This window comes from Grammomys surdaster, unplaced genomic scaffold (genome assembly GCF_004785775.1).
Source record: "Grammomys surdaster isolate TR1022 unplaced genomic scaffold, NIH_TR_1.0 243, whole genome shotgun sequence".
Taxonomy (NCBI): Eukaryota; Metazoa; Chordata; class Mammalia; order Rodentia; family Muridae; genus Grammomys; species Grammomys surdaster.
In genome coordinates this window covers 6,690,195-6,714,467 of record NW_021604688.1, presented here as the reverse complement: position 1 = coordinate 6,714,467, position 24,273 = coordinate 6,690,195, and positions in this window count along the sequence as shown.

Genomic DNA, 24,273 nt, shown 5'->3' with positions numbered 1-24,273 from the left:
GAGGAGAGGAGAGGAGAGGAGAGGAGAGGGAACCAGCAGCTTAGCTTAGTTTTGTTTATCAACAAAAGGAAGGCAATATTTACTTGGCCTGGCATATAAAATATGTACAGCCACTCTCATCCTTGTTGCTTAAAGAAGTTAGCATTCTTCTGGTTGGTTGACTTTGAAACAAGATACAGCTCCTCCAGCACCATGCCTGCCCAAATGGTGCCATACTTTTCTCTGTGATGATAATGGACTGAACCTCTGAATGTGTAAGCTAGTCTAATTAAAAGTTGCTCATTGTAATAGTTGCCTTGGACATGGTGTCTCTTCACAGCAATAAAACTGAAACTAAGACAGATTTTGGTACCAGGAACCAGGATACTGCTGTGATAGCCCTGACTTTGTTTGGGCTTGGAGGAATGTGGATTTGGGAACTTTAGATTCAGAAATCAGTGCAATGTTCAAATGATACTTAATGGGCCATCCTAGTAAAAATATGGAAGACATTGGAGCTGATGGTTATTTGAAGCATGGGGTTTTGGTTATAGATGTTTTAGAGGAGGAGAATTTTAGTGTGTGGCCTAGAGACTGTTCTTCTGATATTTTGGAGAAGAATGAGGCTGCTTTTTGCCCTTATCCAAAGAGTTGGCCTGAGGCTAAGGTAAAGAGATTCATATTAATTGCATTGACAAAGGAGGTCTCACAACAACCAAGTTTGGACTCTGCCCTGTGGCTCTCTCCTATGAAGAGGCTTTTGATCAAGCAAAGAAAACTGAGAAAGGAAGATTACAAAATATTTGGTTCAAAGATTAAAGGGACATCAGGATAAGAAATGAAACTAAATCTTGTGTTCAAGGATATTAAGTGGAATTAAGTGAATATTGGCCTTGGGGCAAGATCCCACACAACCAAGCTTATTGTTTATACATTTGCACTTGAACAAGTGACAATTATATCATGTTATGTGTTATTATTATCCGGTTATTGTTCTAATTTGGTCTTTTAATCTAAAATGAACTACAATCCAAAAATGGTGGTCACACCTTTGATCCAGGTCTTGAGGTTGGAAGACACAGGCTTTTGATCCAGATCTTGAAGAAGAGTGATTATGAAAACCTTAGGTTCACCAACGGAAGAGCTAGGGGAAGGACTGAAGGAGCTGAAGGAGTTTGCAACCCCTTAAGAAGAACAATATCAACTAACTGTACCACCCAGCGCTCCCAGATACTAAACCACCAACCGAAGAGAATACATGGAGGAATCCAAGGCTCCAGATACATATGTAGCAGAGGATGGCCTTATCTGACATCAGTGGGAGGGGAGGGAAGCTTGATGCCCCAGCACAGGGTGCTGCTACAGGAGTGAGGCTGGAGTAGATGAATAGGTGGATGAGCGCCCACATAGAGGCAAGGGGAGAGGGAGGAGGGGGAACTGGATGGGGCATTGTGGAGGGATAACCAGGAAGGGGAATATCACTTTAAATGTAAATGAACAAAATTATTAATAAAAAGAAAAGCTTAGGTCCAAGCATGGTGGTAGACACCTTTAATCCTAGAAAACAGAGGCATGCAGATCTCTGAGTTCAAAGTCAGTTTACAGAGCAAGTTCCAGAACAGCCAAGCTTGGGCAGTAAAGGATGTAATAGAACAAAGGGGTCATGTTCCAGCTCCAGAAAACAGCAGAACTTGGCAGCTTTTGCCATGTGGCTCTGGCTTTAGAATCAAGAATAGAAGGGACTACTGGGACAATTACTACTGGTTAGCTGGAGCTAAGAAATTACCAGTGACTATGAAGAGGCTATCATCATTGAGGAAAAATCTTCTAGGAAGTATTTTCTGAGAGTGTAGAAAAACTATGTTCCAGATATAACCAAGGTTGTGCTACATACTGCAGCAGGACTTGATAGGTAAGAGTCACCCAGATAGTACTGGTTTTGAAGGCATGAAAAGGTCATGGAGACTAGCTGAAACTTGGAACTGTAGATACCAAGAAAGACCATTGTTGAAGGTGCAGACTCAGTTGCAGTTTATGGCCCAGGACTAAAGAGATCATGCAAAGACATAAAGGCTTGTCATCATGAAGAGAGCCTATAAGAGGCTATTTGTGACACCTAGTTGTAAAACACCCCTGCATATTGGAGATGCTAGTACCATGGAATGACTACCAAGAACAGCAGGAACAGTGAAGTGAAGTCAACCAGATCATTAGAGTACTACCAAGGGCAGAGCTGGAGAAGTAACCCAATCCTTTTAGAGAAGCCCCGAAGATAATGTATATTGTAACAAGAAGCTACTAAGTTGAACTTGCCTTGGAGACCCCAAAATATTAGATTCTAAAATCATAAGAAAACTTCCAAGAAAAGATGCTAATGGAGATAGGGACTAGCCCAAGAGAAAGAACTCTGTTGCAGTCAACAAAGCAAGTTGGACATCTGACATGGGGATGTAGAGTTTGGAGTTTGCCCAGCTGGTTTTTGATCTTGCTTTGGTCAAAAATTTCCACATTATGAAGTTTTGGAATGGTAATATATATGCTGTGATGTTGAAAGTATGTAGTCTGCTTTTTTATTTTGATTTTGTAGGGGATTACAGTTAAAAGATTGCATGAATCTCAGAAGAAACCTTGATCTTTAGACTTTCAACATTGTTGATACTGATATAGACTATGAGGACTTTTTAAAAGTTAGACTAAATGTATTTTGCACATAGCTAGGTATGACCCCCACATACTCATGAGTTTAAAGAAACCTATGGGGGCCAAGGAGTGGAATGTCGTGGTTGGAACATACTTGGCCCAAGGGAAGTGGCACTATTAGGAGATGTGTTGTTGTTGAAGTAGGTGTAGCCTTGTTGGAGGAAGTACATTGCTGTGTGTGTGGAGGTCGGGGGGGAGACTTTGAGATCTATGTTTAAGCTCTACCCATTTTCAGGAGAGTCTCTTCCTGGCTTCTTGTAGAAGTTAGTATTTTTTTTCTCCTGAATGTCTTCGGGACAAGATGTAGAACCCTCAGCCCCTCCAGCAACATGCCTGCCTGGATGCTGCCATGCTTCCTATCATGATAATGATGAACTGAACCTCTGAATCTGACCAAATTAAGTGTTGTGAGATACATATCACCTTCAAATAGATACAACTTCCCATTCCCTGTCCTTCCTTTGGTAATTAGGAAGATGGCTACCATCATATTGGAAGTAACTTAATAAGGGTAACTAATGTAGGTATCATTTTAACTAAACTTGTGATTGATCTGACAGGAATGGAGATAAGAGGGGCTTCAGGGCTGGAAAAACATTTGAATGGATAAAGTGCTTGTCAAGTGAGGAACAGAGCTCATGTTCCCAACACTCACATATATTTTGAGCATGGTGGTCAAGCTGTAATCTTGGCATTGGGAAAATGAAGATAGGGTATTCCTGAAGAAAGTTGGCTAGTCAAGCCAGGCAATTTGATGCTCCAGGGAGGAGTCACTCCTGGGGGTCACCCTTTCAGAGGCAAACAGGAAGTGGGATACGGAAAGAAATGGGAACTGGGAGGGAGCAACACTTGGGATGTAAATTAATAAAATAATTAATTAATAAAAATAAATAAATAAAATATGATTAAGAGCTTATTAAACAGGAGGAGATTTGGGAGCAAACACTGAGCCAAGAAAAGCTAAGGAAGCAGGTGATTATAATATCTGTGAATCAAAGTTTTGAAATGAAAGTGTTTGTATGTCTGTTGGTAAAGTGCCTTATCATACTTAATGGGAAGTTGGGAAACTCAGTTTGGAAATTGAACCAAACATCAGCTTGGTTCATGGCTATGTCTGTGGCTATGCCTTTTTAACTACCAATTGAAGGAAGGTCCTCTCACCATTGGTGGTACTATCCTCTGGCAGGTAATCCTGAGAAGTATAATAAAGGTAGTTGAACAAGCCAGAGGAAACAAACCAGTCAAAACCATTCCTTTTGCCTTAGTGTCTGCTTTAGCTTCTCTTACAAATAAATTCTTTCCTCCTCAGGTTGCTTTTGGTCAAAGTTTTGTCACAGCAACAGAAAGTGAACTAATCCATTTATCTATGCACAGGTATGTATGTGTGTATGCTTGTCTATATGTATAGACAAGTTTACATATCATACGTATGTTTCTGTATCTATAAAGCACACACTTAAAGTTGACTAGGGAAGTCCTTAGAGGACATGATACACATGATGATAAGGGTTGGTAATATTAGGGAGGTCTGGGACAAAATGTTATGCAGCCTTGCAGGAGAGGGGGGAATTGTGGACACATGGCACACTGAACTTAGTAGAGATCTGGGATTGATGCAGAGGTTACAGTGGTGAGTTGAGTGGAAGAATGCCACAATGATTAGAAGGGGAAGGGAGATCCCAGAAAACACTTTTCAATTGCTTCAATATGAAAAGAAGGACTAAACAGTAAGGTCGTCAATGGTAAAATTGAGGTATCCGTGAAAATTTACAGATGGGGGAGCATGATAAGAACCAAAGTTCAACCAAACTGGGATTTTAGGTTGGTAACAAGGGATAGAATCACTTTGAATTTCAAACCTTCATTAACACACACACACACACACACACACACACACACACACACACACGACCTCTTGGTCATTCTACCATTAGAAGCTTACTCTTAAAAACTCCTTAGTTCCTTGGAGAACTTCTGTTTGAAATCAAATACTGGGGGAGAGCTAGTATCTTCTTAACCAATGGTCCAGGGAAGAAGGGATGTTCATGATCCATGATGCCAGAAAGCTCCCACAGGAAAGCAGGCCCCCACAGAGAGGGATTTGTGTGAGAGCCTTAAGAAAGATACCAGCAAAGTGCTACTGTGCTCTGGGGGCAGCCAAGGAATGATCCAGAGCCACCCAGGCAATCAGAGCTATCCCCATGTGGTTGGAGCATTTAATCCAGGGCAGAGGATGGCTGGGAGAGGAGGCAGGGGGGATGAGCATGAAGGATTCTGCCCAGAGCCAACCTGAGCACATCAGGGACCAACAAAAGAGCAATTTCCTTAATCTCTAGCACATTCTGCAGGGATATTATAAATACTGTAATGGCTCAAGTCTGAGACCCAGGTGGAGATACATTATCTTCCTGGCCAGAGTGAATGGAGCTCCAAGCCACATGCCTGCTCTGCTTCTTGCTTTCCTCACCCATCAGGTCACAGTCAGTATTGATGTCAGCATCACTTTCCCTGATGGATGAATGGACCCCTGATTTTTTTCAGCAGTTATTCTATCCTTCAACACAGGAGAAATACGGGGCCAGTTTCAATTGACTCAGCTCCAGGGCCAACTACAAAACTCCAAATGTTCTATAAAGGCACACATTTAAGAAATCCATGGGCAACAGTACCCATAAACCCAACCTAGTTTCTTGAGTCATTTATTTCTTAACAAAGCATATATAAATTATATAACACTGGAGGGCTATGCACTACAAATCTTCAAAACAAATGCCACTGTGTGTGGTTCATAGCATTGTGGCAAGGACTCAGTCGCACATTGCTGTTCCAGTACCGGTCATGACACAATCTCTTGATAAGCATTGCCACAGATACTCCAACTCTTCTAATAAGAGCAAATAGCCCCACCATGGTTTATTTTGAGATCTAGAATAATTATATAATTTTTACAGGAACATTAATTGTTTTGGTCTGTATTTGAAATGTCCCCCATGTGTTCTGCATTTGAACATTTGGTCTCCAGCTGGCAATGCTATCTGGGAAGGTTGTGAAAACTTTAGGAAATAGAAATTTGTGGTTCCTAGGGACATTTCTTGAGGCTTGATACTCTACTTTCTGTTCACTCTCCACTTCCTGGATACAGATACAATGTGAACATTTGGAAACCTGCCCCTGCCGCCATGTCTTCCCTGTTTGTTGTCATGCCATGTCTTTTCTGCCATGATAGAAATATCACCTCAGAGTGAGAGCCAAAAACAAATCTTCCCTTCCTTGAATTGATTCTTGTCAGTTGTTTAGCTTCAACCAGAGAAGTAATAAACTCGTAAGTTATTTTGCAACTTTATTTTGTTTTATACAGAGTAATATCTATTCATCCAACTATAATATCATTGAACACCTATTATGAACAAGCAATTTTAACTATTATTATGTAATTATCTCTGTATTAAACAAAACTATGAAAGAACTAAAAATCATATTAACAAGACATAAGATTGTAAATGCAGGAGTCTATGAAGCACTGAGAACTTGAATATTTTAGACTCTGTTCTAGAACTTTAGAGCTTTTTCTATATTCCTCCTACACCAAGGCATAATCAATTCCATGACAAAAGTCATGCTCCTTCAGTAACACCCCAAGGGTTTCAGACATTTAGGATTCAGAGAAGTTCTACCATGCCCCTTAGAACTTTCCAAAGTTTGTTTCCTGGAGTTGTTCCATCTGGAAGAGAAAATGTGTTTAAAATAATATTTCAAAAGACAATGTTTCCTCTGCTCCATATAACAGCTGGTGATATTTGCTATGACTTTCTCGGTCTCCCTAGACTTTTTTTATTTCTTATTAAATAGCCCCATATCTTTCAATTTCCCCATATGTTGAAATATATTTAAAAAGATAAGTTTGAACTCAAAGTTCAAGCTGTTCCAAACTGGTAGCAATAGTGAGAGCTACCAGTCACAAGCAAGTAACAAGGATTTATTGCCCTCAAGTGATCTAAAGTGAACAGTGGATTCAGAGCTTGTCAGGAGACTCAACAGCCTCATCTAGTTTAGCTCTTAAGCCTAGTTAGCTATTAGTTCTATATTAATGTACCTTCTTGTGTTTTCTACATTTTTAAAACTATATTGTACTATATTCAACAAAGTACTACAAGAACAATGGAGAAAGAGGCAGGCTTGGTGGCTATCCTACTTCAAGCTATTCAAATAAAGTTCCATTGCCAGCACTACTTTTAAAAGAATATAAATATAATTCTCATAGCCTTTCTCATAACCTTCTTCTGACGGTTAGAAGTCCAAGGTCAGAGTGACCTTGTACTTCAGTTGTAGTTCTGTGTGTCACACTGAAAGGAAAGACATCCCCTTATGTCTTCTCAAGGAGAGAAAGGGCACTGTGTTGAGTCTTTTAAAATGTCACTAATCCAGCTGAGAAAAGCTACATCCTCAAAACCTAATTACCCTGCAATAGCTCCACCTCCTCATGGTATCACTTCTGTAGTTAGGGACTCAACTTACAAACTTGAAGGAGACACTTTCAATCAGTCAGTGGAAGAATACATGTATTTACTGAACTCATTCAGGACTGTTCGGTGACATACAGTTTGCTCTATAATTAAATTCACAAATAATCCCTTTCATTCATTGGCTGATTCATCAACCTCAGTGCATAGCCCATCCTAATTATGTTTTGATTATTTTCTGCTGAAAAGTTCCATGTTCTCTGATTAGAAACAACAACCTCATAATTATTATAAGAAAAGATATCAAGTCTTTGTGGTAGAATAACATTTTGTATAGAATTTTTTGAATACTTCTCAGAGCAACAAAAATATCACAATCAAAATAGAGAAAATTTGAGATGAATTTTAGCAAGGAGAGTTAATTCATATTCTGAAGAAACTAAATGTGGGAATTCTATGACAAAAAAAAGAGGAGGTCAGAAGTAGAAAAATGAAGATGTTGAATGAGGAGAATTTATCCTGATGGCCATGAACAGGAGATGTCTGCTTGGGTGGGAACCCTGAAGCCAGAGCTTGACTGAGGCATTTACCAACATCCAACCACGCCGTGATGAGGGCCCCAGTAGAAGAAGAAAATAAAATAAAAGAGATTGGTAGGTTTCAGAGACCATCTCTGTTAAGAATCTGGAAGAAAATGAAAGTTAGCATTTCCTTGGCCAGATAGGTAATTAGAAGGATAGTTAATTAGAAGAACATCAGTATGTAAATACTCTGTTGATTTGTTTTCAAGAGAGCCACTTTCCTCTGCCATAGTCATGCTACCTTAGAGTATGAATTAACTGTCCTTGCTAAAATTTATCTCTGAATTTTCTCTATTTTGATTGTGATATTTTTCCAAATGAAATTTAAACAAACAAAATAAAGCATACAGGGCTCTGCTGATTGTTTTAAGGGCAACAGGGAATATCCACATGTATCTATAAAACCAGGAAGTACATGGCAAAAACATAAAATCCTCATGAAGCAAGTAGCTCTTGCCTGGAGACCTACATAGGTCTGTCACTTCCCACCACATAAACAATGCCAGTACAATACAATGGTAATATGACCACTCTCTAGATGGGAAGAAAGTGAATGTCTCACAAGGAAAGAGAAGAAATCGAAGGTATGCCTTAATGGTAAACAAGGATGAGGCAAAGCCAGAATGTTTCCAGGGCCAGGCTGTCTAGCATCATCTTACAGAAGAGATCAAGAGCTGCATGTGGATTTTGAAACCTTTGGTTCTGCCTACATTGAAACAGGGCTGATTGCATCATTCCTAGTTGATGCCTAGGCCAGTAGTTCTTTCTTGTTAGGGTAAAAGGAGGAAGAAGGCACTGGTAGGAGCAGGCAGGCTAATGTTGGAAGAAAAAATGAAAGGAGGTGGTCCTTCCCTGTGTTAAGCATCCTTGGAAGCAAGAAACTCTTACCTCTCTAATGGGTATAAAAGCTCCTCCATTTATAAAATAACAGAATACCTATGCACCCTACGCTATTTTTTCTATTTTCAAATTATTGAACGCATTTGTGCTTTTTTTCATAAAATATGTAAGTTTCTTAGAGACTGAGTTTGAGAGAAGACATAATTTAGCAACTTTTCAGGCTGATCCATGGATACATAATTCGGAACATATAGAATGATATCTTATATATTTTCAACCTCTCTTCTATGAGCCACATAATGCCAGGAACACTTCTCAGTACATAATGGCTGTGAGCTTTAAAAAGAGATTTTCCATCTCAAGGACATCTATGCAGTGCACACTGGAAAGGGTATAGGTCTGCACAGTGGGCAAAATTGGGATAACCCTACTCAGAGAGAGCAAAAGATAGAAGATGCTCTTCTAGCTACCAACCACCTGAGACATTAAGGTACAAAAACAAACAAACAAACAAACAAAAAAAAAACCAGAAAACCTTTAAGTTTAGAGGAAGAATTACCAAATAGACCTTCATTCAGCAGCAAACCCTGTATCCTTGAGTGAGATTCAAAACTTAGACAGAAACAAAAAATGGAAAAGGAAGCTCGTGAGGGTAGAGCTGACAGAGAAATTACTTCTTCATATGTATGGGAACACTAAGAATAGAAATATCTATAACTACTCTAATGACATTGTGAGTCTTTTCCCCATGCATTAGTCATTGTACTCAATGAACCTAAGTTCTAGGCACACTAAAGGTAATAGTACCAAGGAGAGAACTCAGGGGCGGGGTGTAACTGGAGAATCAGGTGCAGCTCAGAGAATGTAGAGGAAAGAAGCCTCATTCACCAGTGTTTGTTTCCCCAGACTCTCCAATTTACAGGGTAATACAAGAAACCAGGGCTTTGAAGCCTTGTCTAGAACAGAAGGAAAAAGCTAAATATTAATTAATGACCTGCTGAAAGCTTCTTCCTTCTGCCTAAATTTTTGGGGCACCAAGTATATATGGGATAAATAAAGCTCTCTCTCTCTCTCTCTCTCTCTCTCTCTCTCTCTCTCTCTCTCTCCCCCTTGTATGTGTGTGTGTGTGTATGTTTATGTCTGTGTCTGTGTGTATTCTGCTGAGAAACAAGCACAGAAGAAGACATACCCTCTACTGTTTTATCCACAGCCCAATGTGATTTATTTTTTACCTCGGATCTCATAAGTCACTTGAATTAAACAGGTTAGATTGGAATAAGCAGAATTGTACTTCAGAAGTGACCTGGCCATACAGACACTAAATCCAATTAAAGGGACAGAACTTTTAACTAGATTAAATTAGCTTTGGCCCAATTCGTGCCATAGAGTTGCATATATATGCACCATCTCCGGAGCAATTTTTGTGATTGAAGAAAGTATATGAAGGCATATGACCTCCAGATAAATCATGTAGGATACCAGCAGAGGTCTCATCCCCTCACACCTTTTCAGGTGTGAGGCATGTGCTGTTATCTTCCTGTGAAACTAATGTTCCAGGTTTTATGCATGAACATTAGATGAAAGGCAACCAGGCATGTGGCGGAGGAAATGAATTATTTTTCCTTTTTTCTACTTGCTTTTTCAATTTGAACTTCATGAAGAATACTTAACATTAAAGAGCTAACAAGAAAATAAAGAATTACAGGCCAATAATAAGAGATGCTAAAAGGAAAATGGGTTCCCCATTCCAACCCTGGCCACATGGCCAGCATAGTGGCTTCATGTTCAGGATGAGGTCATGGAGGAAGCAGAAAAGTGACCTAAAGAAGGACTTCAGAGGAAGGACAGAGAGCCATAGGAGTATACAGGGAGTGCTCTAGAATCCTGTTCGGAAGTGTGTTTGCCTTGCTTATCTGATAGGGCCATAATTGCAGGAGGGTTGAACTGATGAGGCAAGGAAGACCTTTTCTGCTTACGTTCGCATCTTTCTTCCATAATCATCTGTGAGAAAAACATTAACTTAGAGATGGATAAATGGCTGGAAAACTCAGATCATCTGCTCAGTGAGTGTGGAGTCCTTGCATGAGAACTATTTATGGAGAGTCTCTCACCACCAGAAACTCTAAATGTCCTATGTATGCACTTTTTCGGGTGCTTGAACAGTTTTCTCTGACAAAATCATGGCAACTGAACATATCTCCCCACAAGTCCCATATATAATGCATCCTCTTCTTGAACACAGATGGACAGTACAAAGTTAATTATGCAAAAGCAAGGCACCTATAGTATCATCAGAGAGAAAGAGCTCTCTATGAAGAAGTAAATTGAAGATGTTTCGAGGTGGGTAACTTGGCCTCTAGGTGCTCAAAAACATGAAGCCATGATCTCTTAAAATGGTAGGCGCAAATTCAATGGGAAAGCTAGAAATTCCTCTGCATATTAAAAACTAGAAGAAGCCATGGGCTGGGTCTTCCAGGCATTGTGATAATAAAATAAACTAAGGACCAGAGATGAAATGAAAATGGCATGAGACAGGGTCACTGAGAACAAGCTATACTAATAACTTTCTCCATCTTTTGAGACCACCCCCAGGCCCTCATTCTCATGGTCCATCCCTCCTTAGCATCTTCAGTTTCCTTTAATCTATATATTCCACTCCTACACATTTCTGGGCATGCAGCATGTATTGATTTCTGCAAAGGTTGTTTGTCTGACCTAAATTTCTTAATAGATTCTTGACTATGTCTTGTCACTAATAAGCACATCCTCCATATTGAAACTTTAGTGTGGGTTAGTTAAATTAACCAATTGATTAATGGTAAAGAGGTATGCTCGAACTACCTGTTATGTATGGTTGGAGTGCCATTTAAAAAATCTGACTTAGACTCAGAAACTTGTTAACATTTGAGAGCCCAGAGCTCTGTTCACTGGACATTACTGGTCACCACTCTCCTCTCATAAAGTTTCACTGCTCTTCTGTTTCCTGAAGGCTGGCTGCAGCCCTGATCCAGTCTTCTCTCCTGTTTATAGAATACTTTCATCATTAGTCTACTCCCTAGCACAAGCAAATAGCATATTGTTTAGTAAGAAGTTCAGATTTTGAAGTTAGCCTGCAACATATGGAATATTTTTCTTTTATTTTGATATGGATACATCTGTGTCTGTTCATGTCTATACATAAGCATGTATGTACACACAAATGTAGGACCAGATTCATCAGATGCTGTCTACCATTTTTTTTTAAACATTGGCCTGGAATTTGCCAAGTACACTAAGCTGGCCATCAGGGATATATCTGTTCCACTTCTCAGCACTGAGATTAAAACAATGCACCACTACATACCTAGTTTTTCTTAATAGGTGTTCTGGAGATTGACCTCGGATTTTCATGCTTACAAAGTAAGCACTTTTGAGGTTTTAAGCACCTATTGAACCATCTCTATAGCCCAATATGTAGGGAACTTTAGCAGTAGACTCAGAAAGGTTATAGACCTGATGTACAAAGAATAATTCAAATAAAATATGGGACAGGTTTTTATTTTTTCCCTCTTCAAGCATGTTTTCCTTTCACTAATATCAGGTGATACCCACTGGCTACCCTGCTCTTGCCCTAATTGTTCCTCCCCTCACCCTCTGTGCTGCTTCAGATTGTTCAGCTGATGCTGTTTTTCTGCTTGGCAGAAGACGGGGAAGAGAAAGACACATCAGTCAAAGCCTGTGCCTGTAGCTCCCCTCTTGCAGCTCTCTGACTTGACAGAGGCTGAGTTTTTCCACCCAGGGATCCCCTAGAAAGACTAACTGCAAGTAATATGCTCAGACCTTAAGCTGGAAACATCTCCTGCTCTTGACCAGCTTTGGGGAACATTAACAACTTTTGCTGCTTTTGCTTAATGCTACAGATCTTAACCCTATTGGATGGAGTCATTCCATCCCGATTCTCAGCAAGGATTCCAAACAATACAAGCTTTCACTGTCCGAAGGCAGACTCGAAGAGCTTAAAGATAACTTTACATTTGTGTTTATGTTTTCAGAGCCAGGATTTGTTTGATGTTTGAGCAATGCCATGACGCATGGATACCTGGGCTAATTAGAGAACTGTATCAAAGCCCTAAGCTTCTGCTTCATTAATCAAACTGACTCATGAGAAGTTCCATTGAGAAGTTTCTGGTGCAAATCTTATAAAAGGCAAACACATAGATCCTGCCCAGTGGCACAGGGTAAAAGGAAGCCCTTTTGTACTTTGAACACTCATCTGTGTTCTTTGGAACTCATGCAAATTTCAGAAGGAGGAGTGACTGTATGGGAGCTTTTCTTTTGTTTTTGTCTTTGTTTTCTTACTCTGCTTTTTTTTTAAAAGAAAAAGAATGTGCACTCAACAGGTAAATTGAAGTTACCTATTATAAAGTCTCTTATTTTCATAGCTGGAATTTTAGACCATAAACACAACTTTGCTTTTAGTTACTGCCATCAGGTAGATGGCAATGTTATGAGATTTTGAGGCAGCCATTTTCTCAAGCATAGTGTTCCATAAGAGAGATGCTAACTAGGAGTACACAGCTCACGAAGAATTGAAGCCTCCTTTTTCTGGATTTGGGGGATAAACTCGAGAATGCCCATTACCCTTATCACTCTGTATAACCCTCTCCCTAGGGATGATCTCTTCCATTGTCTCTTGCTTTCCATGATGAACAAGCTCATTCTTCAATGACTGATCCCATATGTACAATGTATATTTGTCACAGTAATTTCTATATATGTTTATCTTGGGACTAAATAATAAAACATGGAGCTTCCAAGAGTAGGTGCCTTGCTTTTTACATCACCTTATGTAAAGTCAAAGTAGAAAGAAAAGGATGCACTTAAGACTTGATTCGACCTTAAGAGCACTACACAAATTCAGATAACACCATACTGATTAAGAGAAAACCAAGATGACTCTAGTGACAATAATCAGAAATCATTCTACCCTCTAGTTTCCTCCCTTTAGAACCTACGTCTCAGAGATTGAATGTGAGCTGCACATTAGAGTTCTGGATAAAAGCTTCTTGGATTTCCCTGAGCTTCTGCAATGAACACAAGAACTGTGTGTGTGTGTGTGTGTGTGTGTGTGTGTGTGTGTGTGTGTGTGTGTGGTGTCTCCACACATGTATTCAGGTATACACTGATACACTGACTGCCTTCTGTCTGCAACAGGAAATGACTCCAAGGTAAAGCACAGGGGGAGGCTTTTGCCAGCTGCAGGCTCCTGGGGTATAGCCATAACCATAAGGGCTGAGAGTTTGGGGGAAATGGCTTGCATTTGGGAGATGTTCTTGCATTTGAGGGGAGCATTTCTTGAGGCCATTGTGGACCAATAAACAGTTGAATTTTTTCATTGTTCTAATTAATTTAATTAAGTTAACTTCCAAGGTGTGTTAAGAAGCAATGCCTTGGGTGATTAACTGTTCCCATATCAAGGTGTTTTCACAAACACATTTACTCTGATTAGTGTACACATTATTATGTAATTAAATACCTCACACAGAGGAATTTATTAGTGCCTCCTTGTCTTCTAACAAATAAAGCAGTCTTTAGAATCTCTTGGAAAAGTGATTTCGTTTGCTAGGAGAGGACAGACAGATGTGGTGATCTACATAGCTCTAGACTAAGAAGACACTTCCCTGAATTCCCACAAGAGCATGGGCGGGACCAGGCTACCTTTCCTAATACGACAGTAGCTCCCATGGTTATAGCCTGGCCTGTCTTGATCCATTTCTCTTACTTGCCTCTCTAATCTTTAGTCTTAAGAAGTACATGTAGTAAACCAGAAGTACCCCTTTGACAAAGAAGGAATGGCTCTGCAGAGTAAGAAGAGAACTTCCCCCTCCTTGTGCTCATCCTTCAGAGTTGACCTTCAGAAAAGCTATGATTTTATCCACCCCAAGCCACATTTTTTTGACACCTTTACTATGAGGCTCTCTCCCTACTACATGGGACAGAAAAGGTTCATTTTTGACAGATATGGAACAAGTAAGTATTGATAATATACTGGACTCTAAGACAAAATGATGGTTCTTTCTAAAAAGGCCACCTTCTTAAAGCTTTTTATTTTATGGCTAGCAACTTTATTATCTCCTTAGTCAGTGCTAGAAATTGTGTGTCCTCATTATCATAATATTTAAATCATGCCTAATGATCAGTCTGCTTCCACACTAAGCAAGCACCATGGTTATCAAAGAACTCAATGCTACAACTCCACAAGACAGGTTGTTTTGGTTTCATTATTTCACAGGTGAATGTGCTGAAGAACAATGTGTATAGGCCCTATTCTTATGGGTCTTCAGCCAAGAAGTCCTATAAACAACAAAGCCATCAGGCTGGGATGTCCCAGCCCTAGCCTCTGTTCAACCTGCTGCTTCAGCCTTCTAGCTGAGTAGAGGAGCATGCACACAGAGGAGTCCACATTTCAGGTCTAGAGGCTCCAAGGTCCACATGCCATTGATGTGAGAAGCCAGACACATTTCCCTGCTTGCCTGTACCACTCAATGCAGTGAGACCCAAGCAACTTAGCTACCTCACAGAGGATAAATTAAGTGACATTTCTAGGGAATTTAGAAAACACTACTGAAGGCCAAGTGAATCAATGCTGAACGCAGAACAAAACAGCTCCCACCACTGGGATCAGACTGTTCAGGTTGGTGGCAGGGAGAGAGAATTATGTGAGCCGGGGGCTAGCTCCTGAGGGAGCCAGGATTGATTCTATATGATTGATGACTCGGGGACAGAATGCCAACTCATCAATCGCCCCGGCTCATGCCACGGACAGCATCAAGATCACTTTTCCCCCGGTGCCCAGTCTGAAAGATTTCTCTTCTGTTAATGTTTGTTTGGCCTGGGGCAGGCTCGTGCTGGGCTCAGCTGTGGAATGTTACCAAGACCTACTGAGGGAAGACAGGTGACAACATCTGGCAGGTGGGCACAGAACTTGAAGTAGCAGAATTGAGAACTGGGGGAGAGTGGTGTGTGTGTGTGCGTGTGTGTGTGTGTGTGAGAGAGAGAGAGAGAGAGAGAGAGAGAGAGAGAGAGAGAGAGAGAGAGAGGAATGCTGAATATAATTTCTATGTGACATGTATAGCATGTGACAGGAATTTTCTGTGACTTAGCCCCTTATCAGGAATCACAGTAATCAAAGCAATATCTTCTGTGCTATTGGAGTATTAGGAAAATATCCCATTGCCTCTACGTTGGCTGATGCTTTAGATTTTAATACTTATCTCCTTAACCATAGCAATACTTTTTGGGGAAATGTAGTTTGCCTTCTTCAATATCACTCTTGAAATTATACTGTTGTGGGGTCCATTCTGGCTCCATACATAGGTCTTGCTACACATTTAAATGCATGCTTCCTGAGAGAGGACAATACTATGGCACTTCTTCCCTAAACCTTCTAATCTGAGCCCATCAGATTTCATACTCTTCAACTAGTTATCCTGACAAACGTTATATCACATGTATGAGAAAATGTCACAATATTACAAATATGAGATTTACATATTCTATTTATATATCCATGTGTATATGCTATGTGTATCTATGCACATATTTATGTATCTTTTTTTCATTTTATTTTGTGTGGATGGGTGTTTTGCCTGTATAGATGTCTATGTATTATGTCTGTGCCTACTATTCATGGAGAGCAAATGAGAGCACCAGATTCCATGTAATTGGAGTTATAGGTGGTAATTAACTGCCATGTGAGTGTTGGAAACTGATCCTGGGTCCACTTCAGAAGTAGCAAGTACTCTTACCCACTGAGCATCTCTTATCCTCTATTCTATTTTGTAAAACATGGTTTCATGTAGCCCAAACTTCTCTTAAACTCATTCTTCAAGAAAGGATGATTCCTGATCCTCTGCTTCCACTCCACAACTTTGAAACTACAGTCATGCATGCCACTATGCCCATACATACTATATGTATACCCCATAAAGTCCATGGACCTATGAAAATACTGTAAGAATGGTACATCAGATAAGAGAGTAAAGACAATAAATCTTTCCACAAAAACTGAGCGTGTGATACTTGAAGGCCCAGCAGAGGCGTAAGTAAATGCTTTAAGTAAGACAATATCATATTAAGGGTTATTAGTGAAAGTTTTCTCTCCTTTACTTTTGATTTTATGCTGTTTAATCTGATCACATTAAAAAGACTCTAGGTTTTACAAATAGGATAATAAGATTCATAAGTAATAAAATCACAATAGAAATAAAAGTCTGAGATAAACAATATTCTCTGTCTAATTATAACATAGGTAATTCACACACATTAACAGTTGAAATAAAAGAAAATCATAAATAAAATAATAACCACAAACTGCCATTTACTGATGAACATTAAGCATGAGTAATATTTCCCTATTGCTCCATCAGTCCATGTGTCTGAGTACATTTGTGCATTTAATTAGAATTTTAATACATAGCCCCTTTAAGTTATTTCAACTCTTTGGGCTCAGACAAAAATCCTACTGCTGGATGGAAAAAGCAACTGGAGTACTTTATACAGAAAGCAAACACAAAGATCCTGCAGAAAGTGACTAAAAGAGGAAAATGTAAGCCTCCCTACCTAGAGAAAAATGGTATTTATGAATAATTTAGCAAAATAGCTCATGATCAAGATAAAACAGAAAGAATAAATAACATAAAATCTAGGTGTTCAGGAAGCAGATTAATGGATGAATGTGTTCACTTCTTCAGTGATGTCCACATACCTAGGAAGGCACTTCCACCGAGTTACTTATCCTGTTGACTCCTTCAACAATTCCTCACTAAGGCCTCTTACACCTACAATGCCCTTGGAATGGAGACCCAGGATGCAGAGACCAGAATGAATTCACACAAAGATTACTTATTTCACCTCAGTATGGAATGATTCCAAAGAGATGGTGATATGGTACGTAAAAGAATCCTAAACCAAAGATACTTAGAATCGACAGTAGGGAGATTAGCAAAAGAAACAGAAGTGTATGGGTGTATTGGCTAGAGGCCAATATCTGGTGTTTTCTTTAATCAAATTCCATGTCATTATTCCTTTATTGACTTAGGGTGTTGAGACGAGGTCTCTTACAGAACCTAGGGCTTGAGGATTCAGATAGGCTGCCAGGTCAGCAAACTTCCAGAATCTTCCTGTCTCCAGCTGCCCAGTGCTTCCATTACAAACATGAGCAGCTTTTTATGTGGGTTCTAGAGACCATAACTCATGTCCTCATACTGTCACATCAAGCATTTGTCAAGTCAATCTTGTTCCCAGTTCCCTCCAATACCTAAGGGAGCATATCTACACTCCTAGGACTCAAGAGATGAAGGAAGTAGGGTAGTAGTTCAAAGCTAACCTCAACTACATGGAAAGTTTGAAAGCAATCTGGACTACATGAGACTGTTGTAAATGCATAAATAAACAAAGAAACAAATTAAGTAAGCAAATAAATAAATAAATGTAAATTATAAAAATCCTTGTGAAAGGAATTGGAGAAAAGTGGAATAATCGCCATTATAGAAAGACTGACATATACTAAACACATAGATCACTCCTGCCCATACTAGCAGAGAAGGAAACCAGAGATGTGAGCTTTCTCTCAGGGACAAGGGTGTCATGTCCTCACACAATGCTGCCTAGACTGTACTGTGGGATTTAACAAAGGCAAGTGTAGTATCAGTCTCTTAAGCATGATAGCTCCACTTCTTAAATAAGGCTCTTTAGGACTGCTCTGGATCAGCAGTCCCCCTAGTTTTTCTAAAACTCCAAATCAGGTAGCCTCCTTAAGTCTTTTAATGATAAATCTAATTAATGGAAGACTATCTGCTCAAAGCAATGGCTAAATCAAATTCAATAGAGACACTCAGGTTGAAGACCACAAGCCCTTGAGTCATAATGAAAGGGACTACATGGCAAAGATCTTTCTGAGATGAAGTATTACCAGAATCCATAAATTATCAAGTAGATAGAAGTACTGCCATTATTGCTGGAAGCAGAGATTGAAGAAGATTAAAGACCAGAGTTCCACATGATTCAACCCTTGTTCTCCAGGGGATCCCCAAGAACCCTCTGCATAGTTTAGTTTGAAGACCACTTACAGTCATTTTGCATGGGTCAAATAGCTTAACTTCTGGGCTTGAATTTTACTTTTTTTCAGACAGTGTCAGCAATTTTAATCTCAAGAACAGCTTTTCTTGGCCAAATAACAGTTTTAGGTCTATGAAATTTTTCCCTTCCTCTACCACCATTTTTGTTTGGAATTGAAAATTTGATAACTGGCCCAACCAAACACCTATTCTATATGAAAGCACCAATCCCTGATACTATTAATGATACGCTGTTACTCCTGTTTTCAGACAGGAGCCTAGTATGGCTTGTCCTCTGAGAGCCTCTACCCAGCAGCTGATTCAGACAAACACAGAGACCCACAGGAAAACAGTGGATGGAGCTTGAGGACTCTTATGGAAGAGTTATGGGAAGGATTGATGGCCCCGAAGTGGATAGGAACTCCACAGGAAGAGCAACAGAGTCAACTAACCTGGAAGCAATTAACCTGGAAGCTAAGCCATATAGTTAGCACACAGAAAAATGTAGGAAAATGCTTGAAGATTTATTACTTTCAAGGTCACTGTCTAAAGGTCATGGTCTGGGCCCTCCCATACCAATCACTAATTTTAAGTATGTTCCACAGCTTTCCCTGCAGGCCAATCTAATGGGAGCATTTTCTCAGTAGATGTTGGCTCTTACATATGACTCTAGCTTGTTTAAATCTGAAGTAAAACTATCCAGCATAGTCACCATGCAGCCACCATACTTAATCCGTTCTCCTTCTCTTCTTCTTATCCTCTTTCCAAAGTTTGCAGAGCCTTTGCCAGGTAGTCTTCCCCAAGCCTTTTATTTCATCAGAAGCATGAAAGAACATAAATATGCTCACTGTACACACCTTGGAAAGTTAAGATGATATAGAAACAAATAAAAACAATCCCTAGATATTTCTTCCTGATTCTGTTTTTCTCTTCATCTTCCTAAATCCTATCCATGGAGGTATAAATAAATGCCTATGCCTCTCTGGTTAAGAAAGTGTGTGATATCTTCCCAAAACACTTTATCAGTAGTGATACACTTGCTGGGTCTAGCCAGAGGAATGTGGTTGAAATGTTGAATATTCTTCTAAAATCTAAGACCATATACAGCCAAATATGAGAGAAATTTTTCCTAAATGTAAGACGTAATCACTCTAGAAAGTGGTATTGAGAACCAAAAAAAGAGATATGTGGCAAAGTCAGAGCCTTTCTTTGCAAGGAACCAAATCTTACACACATCCACCTAAAGCACTCCTCACAGAACCAAGTAGAATGGTACCTCATACCCATTTGTATTCACAGTCAAATTGTCCATAGGTACTTTTGGTCAAAGATCCATGAACACATTAAATTTTGAAGGGATTTGAAATATCTGGTGTTCTAAGACACTCTTGTTAAAATCAAGATTCTGCTCTGGCATCTGTGATAAAAAATCATTGAATATATTCAGGACACCCTGCAGAAATAGCAAAATCATTCATTTACTAGAAAGCAAAGGGGAAGAGATATCCTGGATGCTAAATGTTTCTCACCACATTTAGTACTTTTTCTGTTTGGAATGTCTGTAACTTATTCATTCATCTTATCTCCATCCAGATTGTGATGTTTTAGAAAAGAATTTCATTTGTATTCATCATGATTCAAACAATTAATACTTTACCATATTTGCCCCATATTATTCTTTATATGAGAACAGAGATGGTTGTTTGTACAACTAAAATACCTTGTATAGCTCCTCTTGGTCTCATTCACCTAAATGTCTACTACATGTCACCTAAATGTCCACATCAAATCATTCTCTCTCTCATGTGAAAAGCCACAAAAACATGTATTGTTAGTGAGCTTTCCATAGGTGTGCACAGCATCTTTTACAATATGAAGTATTTTCAAATGATCTTACTGAACACATACCCTGGGGGCTGTGGCTATAATGGCTATAAGGTTCACTGAATGAGCTTAAAACTTACAACCTTGCATATGAATAAGCATGCATGTTTTTTTTCCAATTTGCTACCATAAACCCAGCTGAAAGATGCCCTTGTTGACATCCTTCATTCATCTGAGGCTGAGTTTCTGCAGACTTTATAGTAAATGATGAAAATGTGGGCTCATAAGCTATTAGCATTCTCAACCTTAATATGTATTGATAAATCACTCTCCAAAGTCTTCATTACTTATTGATTCGCCCATCAAGAATGTATAAAGACTCATGCCTCTCTAAATCTTCACCACTACTTGGGATTATTAAACTTTTTCTGCCACATGTAAAGAGATTTGTTCCAAACTGCTTTGACTTATGCAGTGTTTGAGCTACTGTTCAAGTGTGGGGGCTAGCCAAGCTTTCTTAGTGTGAGTGGCAGCTCACTTACCTTGGCACCTTCTGCTAGCTCCTTTCCCTGTTAACTGGCTCATCCTTTTTATTGGTTGTAGAACTGCATAAATTCAAGCTGAAGCTGCCATCTGTCTTTTGATTAAAACTATTGCAAGCATCATTTCTGTGTGTACCACTCACCTTTGAAATTCATACATTGTCTCTCAGGTATATAGAATGCTCATGATTTAGTGTGAGTAAATACAAGATCTTTTAATGATTATCTCTTTACATGTCTTGTTGGAGAAACATTCATTTCTCTTAAAAAGATGTACCTTTTTGCTACAAGCCATTTCACATTGCATCTGTAATATATGTGTCTATTTTCATCTTTTTACTATGAAGCTTGTACCAAATTCATTTCACATGGAAATCAAATTCTGGCAATTCAATTTACTGAATAGCCTCTCATTTCCTAACTACTTTGTGATATCATATGCAGAGTTTCTATATGTATTTGCTTTTTGATTGCTGTTTTATTTGGTTTATTGTATGTTTATATATGGCAGGTGGGGATATATAACACTTATGTACCCATGTACATGTTTATGTAGGCCTGAAAGGGCATTATTGTTTGTCTTCTTCTATTTTTCCCTACTTTGTTTTTCTAGACAGGGTCGCTCACTGAATCTGAAGCTCACCATTTCTGCTAGGCTGGCTGGCCAGTGAGTTCTTAAGATCTTCCTGGTTCTGCTTCTTAGGTCAAGGGTTACAGATACACACAACCATACTACTTCTTCAAGGATGCCGATAAATTAGACTCCATTTCTCTTGCTTCACAGCTAGTGCCCTTACCCACTGAGCATCTCCCTGACCGTAACTCCAGCTCTAACTCTAAACTTAGGTATATTTTCACTTTATCACAGCACATAAACCATATGATTTTAGTTTACTAAAATATTGTCTAAATTCCTAATAAGTTAAAGATTCACAGTTATTCTTTTAAAAAATTAAGCCTCATTTCTTTACATACAAATATTAAAAGCAACTAGTCAACTTTCATGAAAAAGTCTATGAAGATTGAAACTAAAATTAACATAATATGGACTGTTAGAAAAATCATATATATATATATACATAGTTTGTGTATGTGAGAGAGAGACAGAGACAGCGACAGAGAGACACACACCGGGGGTGGGGGGGAGAAGCTTTCTGTTTCCTTTGGTAAAATTTCTACCTGTTTGGTCTAAAATTTACATTATTTCCTTAAGAATTAAAATTGTTCTGTATTTATTTAGAATTTCCTTTTACATTACTTAACTTTGAATTTATTTTCATTGTATTTAAATAAAATCCACTTACTTTCTACTTAAAAATCAAGTATATCTGAAACTTTATTTCTTCCTAGCCAATCTAATTATATATATTTCCTTTTGATTTACAAGCATAAACTTCATTTTCCTTTTTCCTCACATAATAATTTTTCAAAGAAATTTTAAAAGAATTTGGCATTGTAAATTATTTTCAAGATGTATTTCGTGCCAGGTAGTGGTGGCGCACACCTTTAATCCCAGAACTTGGGAGGCAGAGGCAGGTGGATTTCTGAATTCGAAGCCATCCTGGTCTACAGAATGAGATCCAGGACAGCCAGGGCTACACAAAGAAACCCTGTCTCGAAAAAACAAAACAACAACAAAAACAAACAAACAAACAAAAAAGTATTTTGTTACTCTTTTTTGTGTATGTGGGGGTGTGTTTGTGGGTACTTGCAGAAGTCAGGGGAGAGCGTTGGATCTGGAGTTATTAGCAGTTGTGAGACTGAACAGAATATGCGAGAGCTCTGGGAACCATAAAAAGACTTACCTAGTTTTTGGAGGATGACATAGAAGAAGAGCACTGTAGCAAAGGCATAGAGAATGTTTTCAAGGAAATCATAACACTTCTCTCCATGTATAAGAGGTTTCAGAACACCAAAGAGACATTACCATAAAAGAAGAAGCACAGAACACAATATAGCTAAACCATTTATGACACTTTGCTTCTAATATAAGGGTCCTAGGAATTAGACACTGGTCTTCATGCTTGCACAGATACTATTTTACTAAGGAAACCATCTCTTCAGGCCAGATGTTCCAATTTTTAAAGTCTTTTGTTTTATTAGTTTTTCAAAAGTTAGAACTGACAATAAACTTAAATTTTGGTATAATATAGTTTGACATATGCATGTTATATTTTTAATATTTATGGGGCTTTTAGTAATTGCCTCTCTTTTATTCTACTTTAGGCCCTGAGATAGGAAGAACTTACTTATATATAATCAAATTTAGTTCATCTTCTCCATCACTTCTTCAGTTCATACTTTGTTCATATTCATCCTTATCTTCATCTTCTCTCTTCCTCTGCCATTTGTCATAATTTACTCTTCTTTTTCAAGTTTCTTGATATGGATGGGTAAGCAACTGCTTTTTTTAGTGTTCTTTTCCTCTAATATAAGCATTTCAATTTATAAGTTTCCCTTAGTGCTGTCTTAGCTACACTTCATAAATTCTGACATATTGGATTTCCATTATCATTAAGTTCATTTTTTTAATTTCTGAAGTTTATTTTTAGCATATGGATGATTTAGATGTATATTGCTTAATTTCCAAATATTTGTCTGTCTAGATATCTTTATGTCGTTGATTTATAATTCAATGTGTGGCCTTCAGGGAATGTACACTGCATGATTTCAATTCTTTGAAATTTATTGAGACTAATTTAATTAGCTAGCATATGGTCATTCCTGGTATATGATTCATATGTGATTGAAAAAAATGTATAATCTGCTGTTGCAGAGTTTAGGGTTCTATAAAAAGCAAATTAGGCCAAGCATTTGACAATATTACACAGATTGTAGCCTCAGTGCTTTCTTTTTATTTATTTGTTCTGTCAATCATCCAGATTGTGGATTTTCTATATCTCTGCTCAATTTTGGCTGTTTTCACTTTCCATATTAGGTTATTTTCATCTTGGTGTGTATAAACTTTACAAAGGTTATATTGTCCTGGTAAATTTAGTCTATGACTCTAGTTGAGTCTATTAGCAGTGTGGAATATGGAGACCAAAGTGGTTACCTCTTGTAGCCAAGAGGGACTTCCAGTGGAGAGGGTCCACCCACAAAGACTTTGGCCCAAAATTTCTCTTGCTTACAAGATGCACAGAGATAAGATGGAACATAGACTGAGGAAAAGCCAAACCAATGACTTCCCCAACTTGAGACCCATCTCATGTAAGAGAGCCAACTCCTGAAACTATTAGTGATACTCTGC